The 15,274-nt window shown below is 37.7% G+C and overlaps 1 long non-coding RNA gene and 4 other non-coding genes across 5 annotated transcripts; all 5 read left to right on the top strand.

Moving 5' to 3' along the window:
- Window positions 1-5,041: 5,041 nt before the first annotated feature.
- trnap-cgg (transfer RNA proline (anticodon CGG)) lies at window positions 5,042-5,113 on the top strand. The gene has a single exon. It is a non-coding gene; the product is annotated as a tRNA-Pro (tRNA).
- Window positions 5,114-5,210: 97 nt separating this feature from the next.
- On the top strand, window positions 5,211-5,282 carry trnaq-uug (transfer RNA glutamine (anticodon UUG)). Its single transcript has one exon. It is a non-coding gene; the product is annotated as a tRNA-Gln (tRNA).
- Window positions 5,283-5,886: 604 nt separating this feature from the next.
- trnaq-uug (transfer RNA glutamine (anticodon UUG)) lies at window positions 5,887-5,958 on the top strand. The gene has a single exon. It is a non-coding gene; the product is annotated as a tRNA-Gln (tRNA).
- A 429-nt stretch (window positions 5,959-6,387) lies between these two features.
- Window positions 6,388-6,459, top strand: trnap-cgg (transfer RNA proline (anticodon CGG)). Its single transcript has one exon. It is a non-coding gene; the product is annotated as a tRNA-Pro (tRNA).
- Window positions 6,460-8,362: 1,903 nt separating this feature from the next.
- On the top strand, window positions 8,363-14,962 carry LOC141376050 (uncharacterized). Its single transcript, XR_012385131.1, has 5 exons — window positions 8,363-13,083; window positions 13,268-13,440; window positions 13,985-14,084; window positions 14,186-14,289; window positions 14,755-14,962. It is a non-coding gene; the product is annotated as an uncharacterized lncRNA (long non-coding RNA).
- Window positions 14,963-15,274: the final 312 nt, after the last annotated feature.

The raw sequence follows: 15,274 nt of genomic DNA, 5'->3' as shown, positions 1-15,274 counted from the left end.
GTATAATGTATGGATGTATCATGTAAAGAGTGTATGTATGGAATGTATATGTAAAGAGTTTGGAATGTATGTATGTCTATGAATTGTATCATGTCAGAAATGTAAATGTAAAGACTGTATCATGTATAAAATGTATGTGTATGAAGTGTATCACGTCGGGAAATTATTTGTAAAGAGTGTATAATGAATGTATGTGTTCGGACTGTATCATGTCAGCAATATAAAATGTATGTGTATGTAATGTATCATGTCAGGAATGTAAATGTAAAGAGTGTGTCATGTAAGGAATGGATATCTATGGAATTTATATGCAAAGTGTGTATAATGTGTATAATGTATGGAATGTATATGTAAAGAGTGTATCATTTATGTGTATGGAGTGTATCATGTCAGAAATATATATGTAAAGAGTGTGTCATGTATAGAATGTATATGTAAAGAATGTATCATGCATGTGTATGGATAGTAGCATGTCTAGAATGTAGAGGCATAGTGTGCGTAAGAAACGTATCAGAGTGTATTGTGCAGGGATATCATCACCTTCCAGTAGCTCAGTGGTTAAGTGCTTCACCTTTCATGCAATGACACCTGGGTTCTATTCCAGGCACTGACAGAATGGTATCATGTGTGCATATGTAAAGAGTGTATCATGTATGGAATGTATATGTAAAGAATGTATCATGTATGGAATGTATATATAAAGAGTGTGTATGTGTGGAATGTATATGTAAAGAGTGTATAATGTATGTCTATGTATCATGTCAGAAATGTATATGTAAAGACTGTATCATGTAGTAAATGTAAGTGTATGGAGTGTATCATGTTGGGAAAGTATATGTAAAGAGTGTTAAGTATGGAAAGTATATGTATGAAATCTATGGGTATGGAGTGTATCATGTTGGGAAAGTATATGTAAAACGTGTTAAGTATGGAATGTGTATGTAAAGAGTGTATCATGTCTAGAATGTATGTGTATTAAACATAGACTGTAAAATATATGGATGTAGTATCCGTGAGGTCACCCATAGGTTTCTAAAGAGCGCAAAAGAAGCCACAAGTAGGTGTGGCCAACCGTCGCCATTTTGTTCGCGCGTCATCACACCGACGGCGGGATACCAAACAAGGGCAAAGAGGCGGAGAGTGAGCGCAGCTACAGACACCTGCTGGTATTTAGCTTGGACCTGGTTCAGACACACTTTACTTTGGGAGAACGCTTAATACTTTATCACCTGCGACTAGTTTGTATTCTGACCACTTGTGCTTGGTTGTACACTATATCAATAAAGTGTTTAGTCTTTAACACTGCTGTAATACATTGAGCCACTAAACATTGTTCTTATGACGTTTTTCAACAGGAGGAAAACGTGAATTACTTCCAAACTCTTCAGATATAGTCTGTGTTAGTTAATGTAAGACTATTGATGAAATCCAGCATAACACTGTATGACAACGCTTCAGATGACTGTTCTAGAGCCTACAGCTAATCAATCTGACAGATTCTGGAGTGCATTACAGCTCTAAATATAAATATAAACGATAAATGATCTTAAATAAAACAAATACATGTATAGAGATGGTATATAAGTATGTAACTTTACTCACATGGGAAACGGAGGCCGTGTGAATGGTTTGTGAGCACAATTAAGTGCCCTCAGCATGCCATGCCATCTAATAATTGTAGGAAACAAGTCCAAAAGGCAGTTGACAGTGTAAAGCCACATAAAACAACACAGAAATACGATAAATATGCCGAGTTCAGTGGCTAACCTGCCGGATTCAGCTGAGGTCACGTGACGGTGACCAACGAGACCTAGCTGTCAATCAAGTGGCCACTCCCTTAATTATGCAAACTTAATATAAATTAAAATAAAGGAAACGGATGAGTTATAAAAAAATTCACCCCCCTCACAGTTGTCATGAAGGGTAATATTAGCTGTGTTAACCAAAATCGTTTTTTTGTACCAGGCTGTAAACACCTTTTTTTCTGCTGTAAAGTTGGCCATTCTAACAGTGGGCTCAATTGAAATTTGCTCTGTTTTGGAGCCAGGAGCGGCCAGGACTAGCGGAATTACTGAGAGAGAGAGCGGGTAGAGCGGGTCCAGTAGCTCAGTGGTTAAGTGCTTCACCTTTCATACAATGAGATCCGGGTTCTATTCCAGGCACTGACAGGATGGTATCATGTGTGCATATGTAAAGAGTGTATCATGTATGGAATGTATAATGTATGGATGTATCATGTAAAGTGTGTGTATGGAATGTATATGTAAAGAGTGTATAATGTATGTCTATGGACTGTATCATGTCAGAAATGTAGTTTAAAGTGTGTCATGTCGGGAAAGTATTTGTAAAGAGTGTATAATGAATGTATGTGAATGGACTGTATCATGTATGGAATGTATATGTAAAGAGTGTATAATGTATGTGTATGGACTGTATCATATCAGAAATGTATATGTATAGACTGTATCATGTAATGAGACCCTGGTTCTATTCCAGGCACTGATGGGATGGTATCATGTGTGCATATGTAAAGAGTGTATCATGTATGAACTGTATATGTAAAGACAGTATCATGTAATGAGACCCTGGTTCTATTCCAGGCACGGACAGGTTGGTATCATGTGTGCATATGTAAAGAACGTGTCATGTATAAAATGTATGTGTATGGAGTTTGTCATGTCAAGAATGTATGTTTATGGACTGTATCATGTCAGAAATGTATCATGTATAATGTGTATGGAGTGTATCATGTCGGGAATGTATATGCAAAGAGTGTATCATGTATGAAATGTATGTGTATGGAGTGTATCATGTCAGGAATGTATATGTAAAGAGTGTGTCATGTATAGAATGTATCATGTATGAAATGTATGTGTATGGAGTGTATCATGTCAGGAATGTATAATGTGTATGGAGTGTATCATGTCGGGAATGTATATGTAAAGAGTGTATCATGTATAAAATGTATGTGTATGGAGTGTATCATGTCAGGAATGTATATGTAAAGAGTGTGTCATGTAAGGAATGCATATCTATGGAATTTTAATGCAAAGTGTGTATAATGTATGGAATGTATATGTAAAGAGTGTATCATTTATGTGTATGGAGTGTATCATGTCAGGAAAATATATGTAAAGAGTGTGTCATGTATAGAATGTATATGTAAAGAATGTATCATGTATGTGTATGGATAGTAGCATGTCTAGAATGTAGATGCATAGTATGTATATGAAACGTATCAGAGTGTATTGTGCAGGGATATCATCACCTTCCAGTAGCTCAGTGGTTACGTGCTTCACCTTTCATGCAATAAGACCCGGGTTCTATTCCAGGCACTGGCAGGATGGTATTGTGTGCATATGTAAAGAGTGTAATATGTATGGAATGTATATGTAGTGTGTGAATGTATATGTAAAGAGTGTATAATGGAGTGTATCATGTCAGAAATGTATATGTAAAGACTGTCATGTAGAAATTGTATGTGTATGGAGTGTATCATGTCGGAATATGTAAAGAATGTTTATGTATGGAATGTAGATGTAAAGAGTATGTCAAGTAGGGAAAGTATATGTAAAAAATGTATTGTGTATGGAGTGTATCATGTCTTGACTGTATTTGTAAAGAGTGTGGAATGTATACGTAAAGAGTGTATAATGAATGTATGTGTACGGACTGTATCATGTATAATATGTATGTAAAGAATGTATCATGTCGGGAATGTATATGTAAAGAGTGTTTATGTATGGAATGTATATGTAAAGAATTTATCATGTATGAAATGTATGTGTATGAGTGTATCATGTCAGGAATGTGTAAGTAATGTATATGTAAAGAGTGTATCATGTATGGAATGTATATGTAAAGAGTGTATCATGTAAAGAGTATCATGCATGCATTGTATGTGCATGGAGTGTATCATGTCAGGAATATATATGTAAAGAATGTATTGCGTTAGTAATGTATATGCATGGAGTGTATCGTATGTGTATAGATTGTATCAGAGTGTATTGTGGATGGATATATCACAAGTAGCTCAGTGGTTAAGTGCTTCATCTCTCATGCCATGAGACCCTGTCAGGCACTGACAGGATGATAATGTGCCGTGTGTGCCGATTTGTCAGCAGATAGTGTTGCTATGTAAAGTAATTGTTTTGCAGTGGCTCGTTGGTCTAGGGGTATGATTCTCGCTTAGGGCGCGAGAGCTCTCGGGTTCAAATCCCGGACGAGCCCTTGCAGAAGTCCTGGGTCCAAATGAAGCACAAGACTTGCTGCAACGCTTGAGCTTTTGAAGGTATGGTCTGACTTAATTGTTAAATAAGGATTTCTGACCATCTGCTGCTTCTGATGTCATGTAAAATGTTAAAGCTTTAGTGGCTCGTTGGTCTAGGGGTATGATTCTCACTTAAGGTCCAAGAGGTTCATGGTTCAAATCCCATACGAGCTTTTACAGTTCTCTGCTGTTTTGAGGGACATCATGGAGTTTACAGAGGCCTGTTTCAATGCCAGTTTGCAAGCATTAGATATCCTCTAAGGAAAGTCCTGGCTCCATGGTGTAATGGTTAGCACTCTAGACTTTGAATCCAGTGATCCGAGATTAAATCTCAGTGGAAAGTTTTTCTTCTTTCGTTGCAGCTTCAAATCAGTGAAATAAATGAGACCTGTTTCAATCACTCCTATTAGTGAGTGGTTCTGATACTATATGCGCTGAGATAGCTATTTGATGCTATCACAATCCTCCTCCACCAATGACTGACATAATGTTATGTGTGGTTTTGCCATGCAGATTAAATCTGTGAAATGGATAAGATCAATTTACCTCACTGAAGCTACTGAATAACAACAACAACAATTTATAAGCAAACAAGTGACTCAACTTGTCGACCTAGGGCTGCGACTCTTTTTTTTGGGCAGAAGAAGTTCCGGGTCCACATGACGCACAAGCCCTGCTTCAACACTTGATCTTTTGAAGGTATGTTCTGACTCAACTGTTAAACAAGGATTTCTGAGTATTTGATGCCATGTGAAATGCTCACACTTGAGTGGCTCGTTGGTCTAGGGGTATGATTCTCGCTTCGGGTGTGAGAGGTCCCGGGTTCAAATCCCGGACGAGCCCTTGCAGTTATCTGTTGTTTTGAGGGACATCATGGTATTCACAGAGGCCTGTTTCAATGCCAGTTTGCAAGCATTAAATATCCTCTGGTGAAGTTCTTGGTTCCATGGTGTAATGGTTAGCAATCTGGACTTTGAATCCAGTGATCTGAGTTCAAATCTCTGTGGAACCTTTTCATACTTTCCTTGCAGCTTCAAATCAGCAAAATGAATGAGACCTGTTTCAATCACACCAATTACTGAGTGGTTCTGATACTATATGCGCTGAGATAGCTATTTGATGCTATCACAATCCTCCTCCACCAACGACTGACATAATGTTGTGTGGTTTTGCCATGCAGCTTAAATCTGTGAAATGGATAAGATCAATTTACCTCACTGAAGCTACTGGATAAAAACAACAACAATTTATAAGCAAACAAGTGACTCAACTTGTCGGTCTAGGGCTGTGACTTTTATTTTGGGCAGAATATGTTCCGGGTCCACATGACGCACAAGGCCTGCTTCAACGCTTGAGCTTTTGAAGGTATGTTCTGACTCAACTGTTAAATAAAGGATTTCTGACTATCTGCTGCTTCTGATGCCATGTGAAATGCTCACACTTGAGTGGCTCGTTGGTCTAGGGGTATGGTTCTCGCTTTGGGTGTGAGAGTTCCTGGGTTCAAATCCCGGATGAGCCCATGCAATTATATTTTCTTTTGAGGGACATCATGGTATTCACAGAGGCCTGTTTCAATGCCAGTTTGCAAGCATTAAATATCCTCTTGTGAAGGCCTTGGTTCCATGGTGTAATGGTTAGCACTCTGGACTTTGAATCCAGTGATCCGAGTTCAAACCTCTGTGGAACCTTTTTCTTCTTTCCTTGCAGCTTAAAATCAGTAAAATGAATGAGACCTGTTTCAATCACACCAATTACTGAGTGGTTCTGATACTATATGCGCTGAGATAGCTATTTGATGCTATCACAATCTACCTCCACCAACGACTGACATAATGTTATGTGTGGTTTTGCCATGCAGCGTAAATCTGTGAAATGAATAAGATCAATTTACCTTATTGAAGCTACTGGATAAAAACAACAACAATTTATAAGCAAACAAGTGACTCAACTTGTCGGTCTAGGGCTGCGACTTTTTTTTGGGCAGAAGAAGTTCCGGGTCCACATGACGCACAAGGCCTGCTTCAACGCTTTTGAAGGTATGTTCTGATTCAAATGTTAAATGAGGATTTCTGACTATCTGCTGCTTCTGATGCCATGTGAAATGTTTGCACTTGAGTGGCTCGTTGGTCTAGGGGTATGATTCTCGCTTCGGGTGTGAGAGGTCCCGGGTTCAAATCCCGGACGAGCCCTTGCAGTTATCTGTTGTTTTGAGGGACATCATGGTATTCACAGAGGCCTGTTTCAATGCCAGTTTGCAAGCATTAAATATCCTCTAGTGAAGGCCTTGGTTCCATAGTGTAATGGTCAGCGCTCTGGACTTTGAATCCAGTGATCCGAGTTCAAATCTCTGTGCAACCTTTTCCTACTTTCCTTGCAGCTTCAAATCAGTAAAATGAATGAGACCTGTTTCAATCACACCAATTAGTAAGTGATTCTGATACTATATGCGCTGAGATAGCTATTTTATGCTATCACAATCCTCCTCCACCAATGACTGACATAATGTTGTGTGGTTTTGCCATGCAGATTAAATCTGTGAAATGGATAAGATCAATTTACCTCACTGAAGCTACTGGATGAAAAAAACAACAACAATTTATAAGCAAACAAGTGACTCAACTTGTCGGTCTAGGGCTGCGACTCTTTTTTTGGGGCAGAAGTTCCGGGTCCACATGACACAAGCCCTGCTTCAACGCTTGAGCTTTTGAAAGTATGTTCTGACTCATTTGTTAGAGAAGAAAATCTGACGATCTGCTGCTTCTGATGCCATGTGAAAATTTTACATTTTGGTGGGTCGTTGGTCTAGGGGTATGATTCTCATTTGGGTGTGAGAGGTCCTGGGTCAAATCCCGGATGAGCCCTTGCATGTGTCCTGTGTTTTACAGGGCATTATGGCGCAGGGCCCATAAGCAGCATGCAAACTGCTAATTTTGAATAGTAAACTATTCAAAAAACGCACCTCTTAATCCAAAAGCGCATTCTGTGAGATCAAATGAATGTACATTAAATCTTCCACCCCTATGTAACCCAGGTTACTAGAACCATAGTAACCTAGTAAAAAAATATTATAACACATAGAAAAATAGTTTGCTAGATATATATTTGAATGATACGTAGTCAATTATTATTTGAGGAACAGTAGTAAATATTAAAAAATAATAATTACTCATGAAATTGAAAAATTTGAGTTAGCTCCGCCCATTAGGATTGCATCATCACGAGTTGCTAGAGTGAGCTGCATTACACAGAGGCCAGAGTGAAACAAGCTGCAAACAAGGCAACAGCGAACTAGTGCGTTACCCCAGATAAGTTTTTGAAAAGTGAGATTGGAGAATTGATATGTAGAGACATAGAAAATTGATACCTGAGTGAAGTGTTAGAGAGAGAGAAGCGTTATCAGAGAGGTTTCATTTAGTACCAATTGTACTGTGCTGAATCAGGATCAAATTCATCTGATTTGATGGCAAAAAATCTGACTTTTTCCTTACACCATCAAGGATTTGTTTCAAGGATTCATTTTCTTAGTAAGTGATTGATTAAACAGTTTAATTTTATCGTGCATTCACAGCAAACTTCAGTGTGTTTGTCTTTTGGGGAAAATAATTGCTTAAAACAGTTAAACTGTTCCTGCAAAATTCTTGAAATGGGGATATAGTTTGATTATTTATTGTGGTTTATATGAGTTTAAGATTTAGCTTTATAATTCTGCATAGGGTAATGCAGCACTTGTGGAGTTATGCTAACCATGCGGTCTGCAGCTACAGGCTAATGTGTGCTCCATATGCTGTTTAATGCGATTAGTGATTCATGCTGAGAAATATATGTACAAAAGATTTATTTTTTTTAATGTGTTTATTGTAGTTCAAATGTACCCATTTAAATGTTAATGGTTGAAAATTGATTTCATGTGTGATTAATGCAGATTTTTCACGTTGTTTTGCAAGGTTCGGTTCCAACCCCCCCTCTTTTTTCCCTGTTCTTTATTTATTTTATTTCATCTGCTGAACCTGAAATCTGTCGCAATTCTGGATGAGGAACTGGGAGAAGAGCTGGAGATAGTTGTTTCCACTTGCTGTAAAAGTTCAAGTTGATGGAGACTGCCGAGCCATCCCTGTGTTCAGGGAACCCTTACATTTAAAATTACATGTTTTACAGTCCACACACACAAGTCATTTTTACTGATACTGATGCAAGTGAACAGAAATTTTAAAAGTTTTTCATTCCGTGTAATTAAGGACCTAGAAGTATAAAAAATACTGAACTTCTGTCACATTTTAAAATAAATATTCTGTGCCAAAGACTGTTTATTGTAAAAAGCAAAATAGTTCCTGTTAAATATGTTTCATTGAGAAATTGTCATTGTGATTTTTGTTTTGTTATTTTATTTGGAGTGTTTTAAAAGAAAAAAAGAGCTACTGTACAACATTATTAAATTAGCATTTTCTTTTATTTCAACTCTTTTATTTTACTTCAACTGTGAACTTGTGTTATTTCCCTGTAAAAATGAAATTATATAACTGAAAAGTTATAGTGAAACTAATTTATTAGATTATTATATTTATTGTGGATGGAATAAACTACAGAAGGGGCATGATTATTGTTTGTGAGCTTTCTGGTAGCTTTCCAATTTTTGCTGAGATTGCCCAAATGAATGTAGTGGAACAGTGCTTGGGTTTCATTATAAATTAAATGAGTGCTGGTATTGGGAGCATTTCAGAGCTTTTTAGTTGTGCACCACATTGAAAGTATTTCTTATTCATCTTAATGCACTTGCTTACTACTACCCTGTTTTTAAATAGACAAGGTGTTCACATAATGCCATTGACAAAGTATTGCCAAATATATGGAAGATGGTGAAGAACTTTCACCTGATGGCAAGTTGGCAAAATTCCAATATACAGCACAGATTGTTTTTTCTTGAAGTGCCTAGTGGGTTGCATATTTCAAAATCATCTACATACAAAATCAGCAAGATCTTTAACTGATTGCATGACAAAAAAATCATTGCTTTGCAAATGCAAACCATCACGGTAGGATGTGTACACCAATGTTTTCTGTCCAACTTCTGACATCTGAGTCTAGTGCATTTAGAATGTTCTTGTTACTCAAAACCATTTGTAAAAACAAGATAGGGACATACACATTGTTCTTATGTGTTTGTCATTCAAAAAGTACTCTACTGGTTCAATCACTTTGAATTTCTGTTTGTAGAAGGACTGCAGTTTAAATGATGTGCCAAATGGAATACCTTTACCAATTGCATTGCAAACTGGACTGCTAACACACAAAGCAGAAGCAAGTTCCTCTGTCAGTGACAGGTCAATGTTAAAGTGATGTCTAATCAGCATCTCATCTATTACACTCCTTGCATTACACAGGGAAGCGGTGCTCAATAAACAATGGAGTTTCCAGAAATTAATGCAGCACTTTAAACAAGATATACATTTTCCAACTTTAGTAATACAGTGGCAAGTTTGTGTTCTACATAATCTTCCAGATCATCAAGAATACCTCTGTCTCCAGAACATGTAGGCTCAGTCCACTCAATTACCTGGATCAGACTCCTTTTCAGATCCATGTTCTGTTAAATCAGTTAGTCTTTTTAACTACACCATCTTTAAAATTGTCCAAGCTATGTAATTTGTGTTTGTGACTTTTATGGGACCTGAAAATACTGTGAACATTTGTCTTAAATTCACAGCCTCTTAACATACATGTTAAGGTCTCATTTTTTTTTAGAGGATTACCAATGTGAAGAAAATACTCATTTTCAGTCCTAAGTTCACTGAAAGAGCATAATTCACAAGGAAAAGAAACAAAATCTCACGTTTTCCGGGAGATAGAACGATAGGGGAGATGGGTCTGAAATACTGGAGCCTCCAGGGAAAAACGGGAGTGTTGGCAGGTATGGTTGTCTGTCATATCTTGTCCTAATTCGAGGGCTTTTTTTTCCGCAAGGCACGACTTTCGAAAAAATGACTTGAGACTAGTTGTGCTGGTTTACCAACACTTGTTTGGGTCTGTAATTTCTTAGCATCTTCATAATGGTGGTACTGTTTTAAATGATGAAACAGGTTTGTGGTGTTGCCTGCTTTTGATGACACGAGTAGTCTGCGCAGTTTGCAATGCACGTTGCTCTGTTTTGTGTCGGATTAAAAAAAAACTATGTAGCTCAAGACTACTGAAGTCTAGTGACGTTTTTGTTAACAATGTTAGTGACTTTGTTTCCTTACTCCTTCAAGTGCAGCTAACACTTGTATACTGCATGCGGCATTCGGAAGGGCAGGCTGCAAAATGACTGCGCAGCGTTACGCATAGTGCGTAAATAATATTGAGCAATTATCGAACTGTCATTATCGTTTTATCGAAAAATTATATATTGTGATAATTATCGATATTGAATTATCGCAATTTTGATTCTCTGTATGTCCTGTACATGTGGATGAATTGACAATTAAGCTGACTTTGACTTCATCCTTGTTCTGATTCATAGTCTGGCCTCTCACCTGCCTACTGACCGTGTCTTTTGGATTTCCTTTGTTATACTGTTTTGCTCTTGTTTTTGAGCCTTGCCTGTACGACCTCAATTATAATAAACTGCACATTGGGATCCGCAAGTCTGTTCTCAGCATCTGCTTCATAACACTCATGGCCATTTCTTGTTGTGTCCTTTGTTTAATTTGACCTGTATTTATTTTGTTTCATATGTGTCTCTCAAGTATGGCAAATACACCCTCTTAAAGGACTTTAAAACACAAATCTAGAGGAAGGGTTACACAGCTGGAGTCAGTTCAGTGTGCCAAAGTCTACCAAATTACAATTACGAATATGCAGAAAACACTTGAGAACTTCACAGACTATTAATCATCTTTGCCTAAGGAGCTTGATTCTTCACAGTCTAACAGCAGCTCTGGCGAGGGAGACGATGCTCCATCTAGAAAGCAAACTAGCAACAAGGGCACTCAAAGAAAACATAACACAGTGCATTAAATAAATTATTAGGAATTCTAAAGGGGCATCATACGTCATTGCCGGCTGATGGAAGGACTCTTCTCAGGACTTTGCGGTGAGTCACCAGTGGTCTGGGAAAAAGCTGGTGGGACATACCATTAATTTGGTATCCTGAAGGCAATGAAGACAACTTTGGAGGCAAACAAATGCAGATTGGCTAATAGCTTATGCTTAGAACTCCAAGCAAATGTAGATGGTTTGCCAGTATTTAAAAGCTTATTCTCCCAACTTTGGCCCATTCTTGGAGACATCAAAAACCTACCTTAGCATAAGCCATTTGTAACTGGGCTTTTTTGTGGCACTGGCAAGCTAGCAAGCCTTCCCGAATACCTGGAAGATTTTGTGGCTGAAGCTGTATTGTTAGAGAAAAGATTTTAATTTCAGGTCATATCAATGAGGCTCTAACTCTGCTCAATGGTCTGTGTTGCTCCAGCCAGAGCTTTTTTGAAAATATAAAAGGGCACACAAGGTTACTCATTGTGCGAGAAATGTACGCAGGAAGGTGAATATTTGAGCAATAAGGTGATATTCCCTCAAACAAATGCCCGGCTTCGCACTATTAAAGAATTCAGGAAAATGACAGATGAAGAACATCATCTTTGATCTTCTCTTCTGGCCGCATCTTTGAGAATGGTCAGTGGGTTTCCATTAGAATACATGCAGCTTGTCTGTTTGGGGGTCATGAGGCGACTCCTGTACTTGTGGCTCAAGGGTCCACTGGCTTGCAGGCAGATATGCTCTCTGAAAAGCTCTCAGAAAAAAAAATGGGCCAGTTGAGTTTGTACAGACCAAGAACTTTGAAAAAGGTAGGCAGATGGAAAGCCTGTGAACTACACCAGTTCTTTCTTTACACCGATCCTGTGCTCCTAAATGACTATCTACACACTGCTTTTTACCAGCATTTCCAACCGCTGTTTATAGGAGTGTTTATTCTGTCAAACAAAGCACTGCTTGAGTTCACAGACTATGCAAATGATGCACTTGTGTTATTTTGTAGCACTTTGGGAGGCTACCTTGTACAACTTGCACACAATGTAAAGGTTCATGGAAACCTGGATTCCTTCAGTGCCTTTAAGTTTGAAGGCTTGTTAGGAAACCAAATTCTGCGTGCTGCAAGATTGTAAAAAGGCTTGCAGATTGAGAGTCAATACAAATGGAAAGAGAGGGAAGTTCGGGTGTAAGAAGAAAACATGTCTGGACCATTACCATCAGTGTTTCAGTGTGCGCAACAGTACAGCCAATGCACCACAGAGCTGTTCACCCCAAAACTCGACCAAGCCAACAGCAATCTCTATGTTCAGGGAAAAGTGGCAAAGATCAGAAATATAATTGCTGAAAAAGACGAGGTGTACATGGTGTACTCCACATTTGCACATCAAGACTACCCCATATCTTCCTCTACATTTGGAAATGCAAAGCTGGTCCAGTGGCAAAGGAGTAGTTTTCTGATTGCCTTTATGGTGGCCTCCATACAGAGACAAGTGCCAGAGTCTATGAATGGTCCCAAAAATGGTGGTCCCAAATCCATCAAAGGGCTGGAAACAATTTGCTGAACGTGTGCTTTACGAATCAGGTCTTTTTATTTTAATTAAATGTTCTGACATTGTTAACTAACACTACATTTACCTGTACTATGACTTAATCTATTCAGATTAGGCTATAGTGAAATAGCCAACATGCTAAATGTTGCTTTCAGATTCAATTACCAAAATTCAAGCAAAGTGGGAAAGGTCATGTGTGATATCAAACCTCAAAACTGACAAAGAACTTGAACAAGTTGCATCTGTACCACAACGGAGGAAGTAAGCTCATATTTCTGTTGAATATGAAATAGTTTGACTAACTTAAAAAAAAAAAAAACGAATGGAACTGTTTTATTTCATTATGACTGAGAGATATGTCATATTTATTATTCTAATGTGCTTGTGTATAATATTATGAATGAAGACTAAATAATAGTTGTTGTTTTTTTCTTTACTTACATAGACCAACACGCCTCAGTTCACCATCACTTCCATCAGAAGAAGATGACCATCTGGTGACCTACTCACCTAAAACGCCAAAAAAAAAAAAGGTCCGACCTCCAAGAAACTTAACAGGCCCTCCTCTCTTACCCGAGCCAGCAGTTTCTAGACCAAAGAGCACAGATGCCATCAGAGGTAGTAAGCTTTTTCTTACCTGTATCAGAGTAAAATCACAAAGTCACAACTAAAGGCTCGTACACACTGGGACACTTTTCGTTTGCATTTATCGTCAGCGTTTTTCAAGATGTTTTTCCGGATTCAATCCCAAGCGATTTTCACAGGCGTCGAGCAGAAGAGTATGCAAAGGGTGTGCAAGGATTAGGCAGGGGTACCCGATCCTGGAGAACAAACCAACTAATAAACCAACCAAAGCTGCTGTCACTCTGCACTTTTCTCCCCATAGACTTCCATAGTTCTATCTTTGTAAATATTAGTAATAATAAAACATATTGCTGACCGTTTAACTGTTTATTTACAGCTCCGGATTAACATATTTAGTTAATTTAATACATTTTATATAATATTAATTTGAGGATTTTTAGTTTTAGAGGGTGCTGGGCATACCTCTTATTTTCACATGCCAATTTTGTCAGGTATGCTTTATACGCTTAGTTATAAAAAATTTAGACAATAATTCTACTGTACACTCTTATCTACACTTCTTTTGTTACACTAATAGAGAGACTACAAATACGAAATCCATAACCTTGAGGAGAAACTGAAAGAAAAAGACAAAGAGATTAGGAGACTATGAAGGTTGATCCTTCAACTACAAGAGGGTATGTAAATGAAGTGAACCATATTGCATAACCATAGTTATATAGTAATTGTCGGGTGATGATTTATTTCTCAAGTTAAACATTATTTTATTTGAGTGTAGGACTTACAGATACAATGGAAAAATCTGTGAAAGATGCATTCCGGGAACCTCATTGTGCCCCCAGCCAGCCAGAGCCTACTTCTGTCATCGCAGAAGAGATAAAGGTATTATTTATATAGTGAGGAAAAACATTTAAACCGTTTTCTTGGTCTGGGTGATTTTGTCAATATTATTATGATAAAATTGTTCATATCAGTAGATATTAATATTTAACACAATAAACGCCAAATCACAATTACCTTTTTAAGTTTACTAGCTGATTGTTGCTTTTGAAAAGTTGACGTTAATTTGTTAAGCTACGATTTTTCTATCAAAATATGACAAAAAGGTTAACCAAAAACATTTAACAAATCTGAGGTACAATGTTTATAGTTATTAATATGTGTAAATCTTGTTTTGATTATTTCTTAGTTACTGCATGTTCTATATTAAGTGACATCAAATCTTGTTCTCATTTAAATCCATAGGACTTTAGTTAATCTGTAGAAAAGAAATGTCTTTTTTTAATGAAATATGAACAGATAGTTAGATTGAATGTGCATGTATTGTCATTTTTTTCATCTTTATAGAACAAGTCAGTTACTAATTTGCTGAACGCCCATGCCCTGGATTACACAAACTAGAAAACTACCAAAAAAAAAAAAAAAAAACTCACAAGGACTTTAATGGATTCAGTTTTTTCAGCAGAGATGTCGAAACGTTTAGTAACTGGAAAAAAGGGGGTTCTTGGGTGTAATAGGCCCAGCCTTGACCAAGAAAAGGTTGGGCTTATAATCGGTAAGCACACTAGCAAATTGCATGCATTGGACAGTTAATATTTTTGAAGGTCTAAAATTGGATATGCAAGAATAAAATTTATATGCAGTGATTGTTAACACACTATATGCTACACAGGCTCAATCTGGAGGGGTCTTGTAAATTCTGTTTTGGTGGCAGAGTCCGTCTCTGTCTTGTCCTGTTTCTGTCATTGTGTGTGCCTTCTTCTGCGCGCGCAGACCATGCGCGCTCCTGCTTGATGCGGACTCTGTGCGTGCCTGTCTAGGATGTGCTCTCTTGTGTTTTGTTCTGTCGGCATCGCGCTGGTTCATT

Source organism: Danio rerio, chromosome 9 (genome assembly GCF_049306965.1).
Source record: "Danio rerio strain Tuebingen ecotype United States chromosome 9, GRCz12tu, whole genome shotgun sequence".
Classification (NCBI taxonomy): domain Eukaryota; kingdom Metazoa; phylum Chordata; class Actinopteri; order Cypriniformes; family Danionidae; genus Danio; species Danio rerio.
Note: the sequence above shows the minus strand (reverse complement) of the source record. Positions and strands in the feature narration are given on the sequence as shown.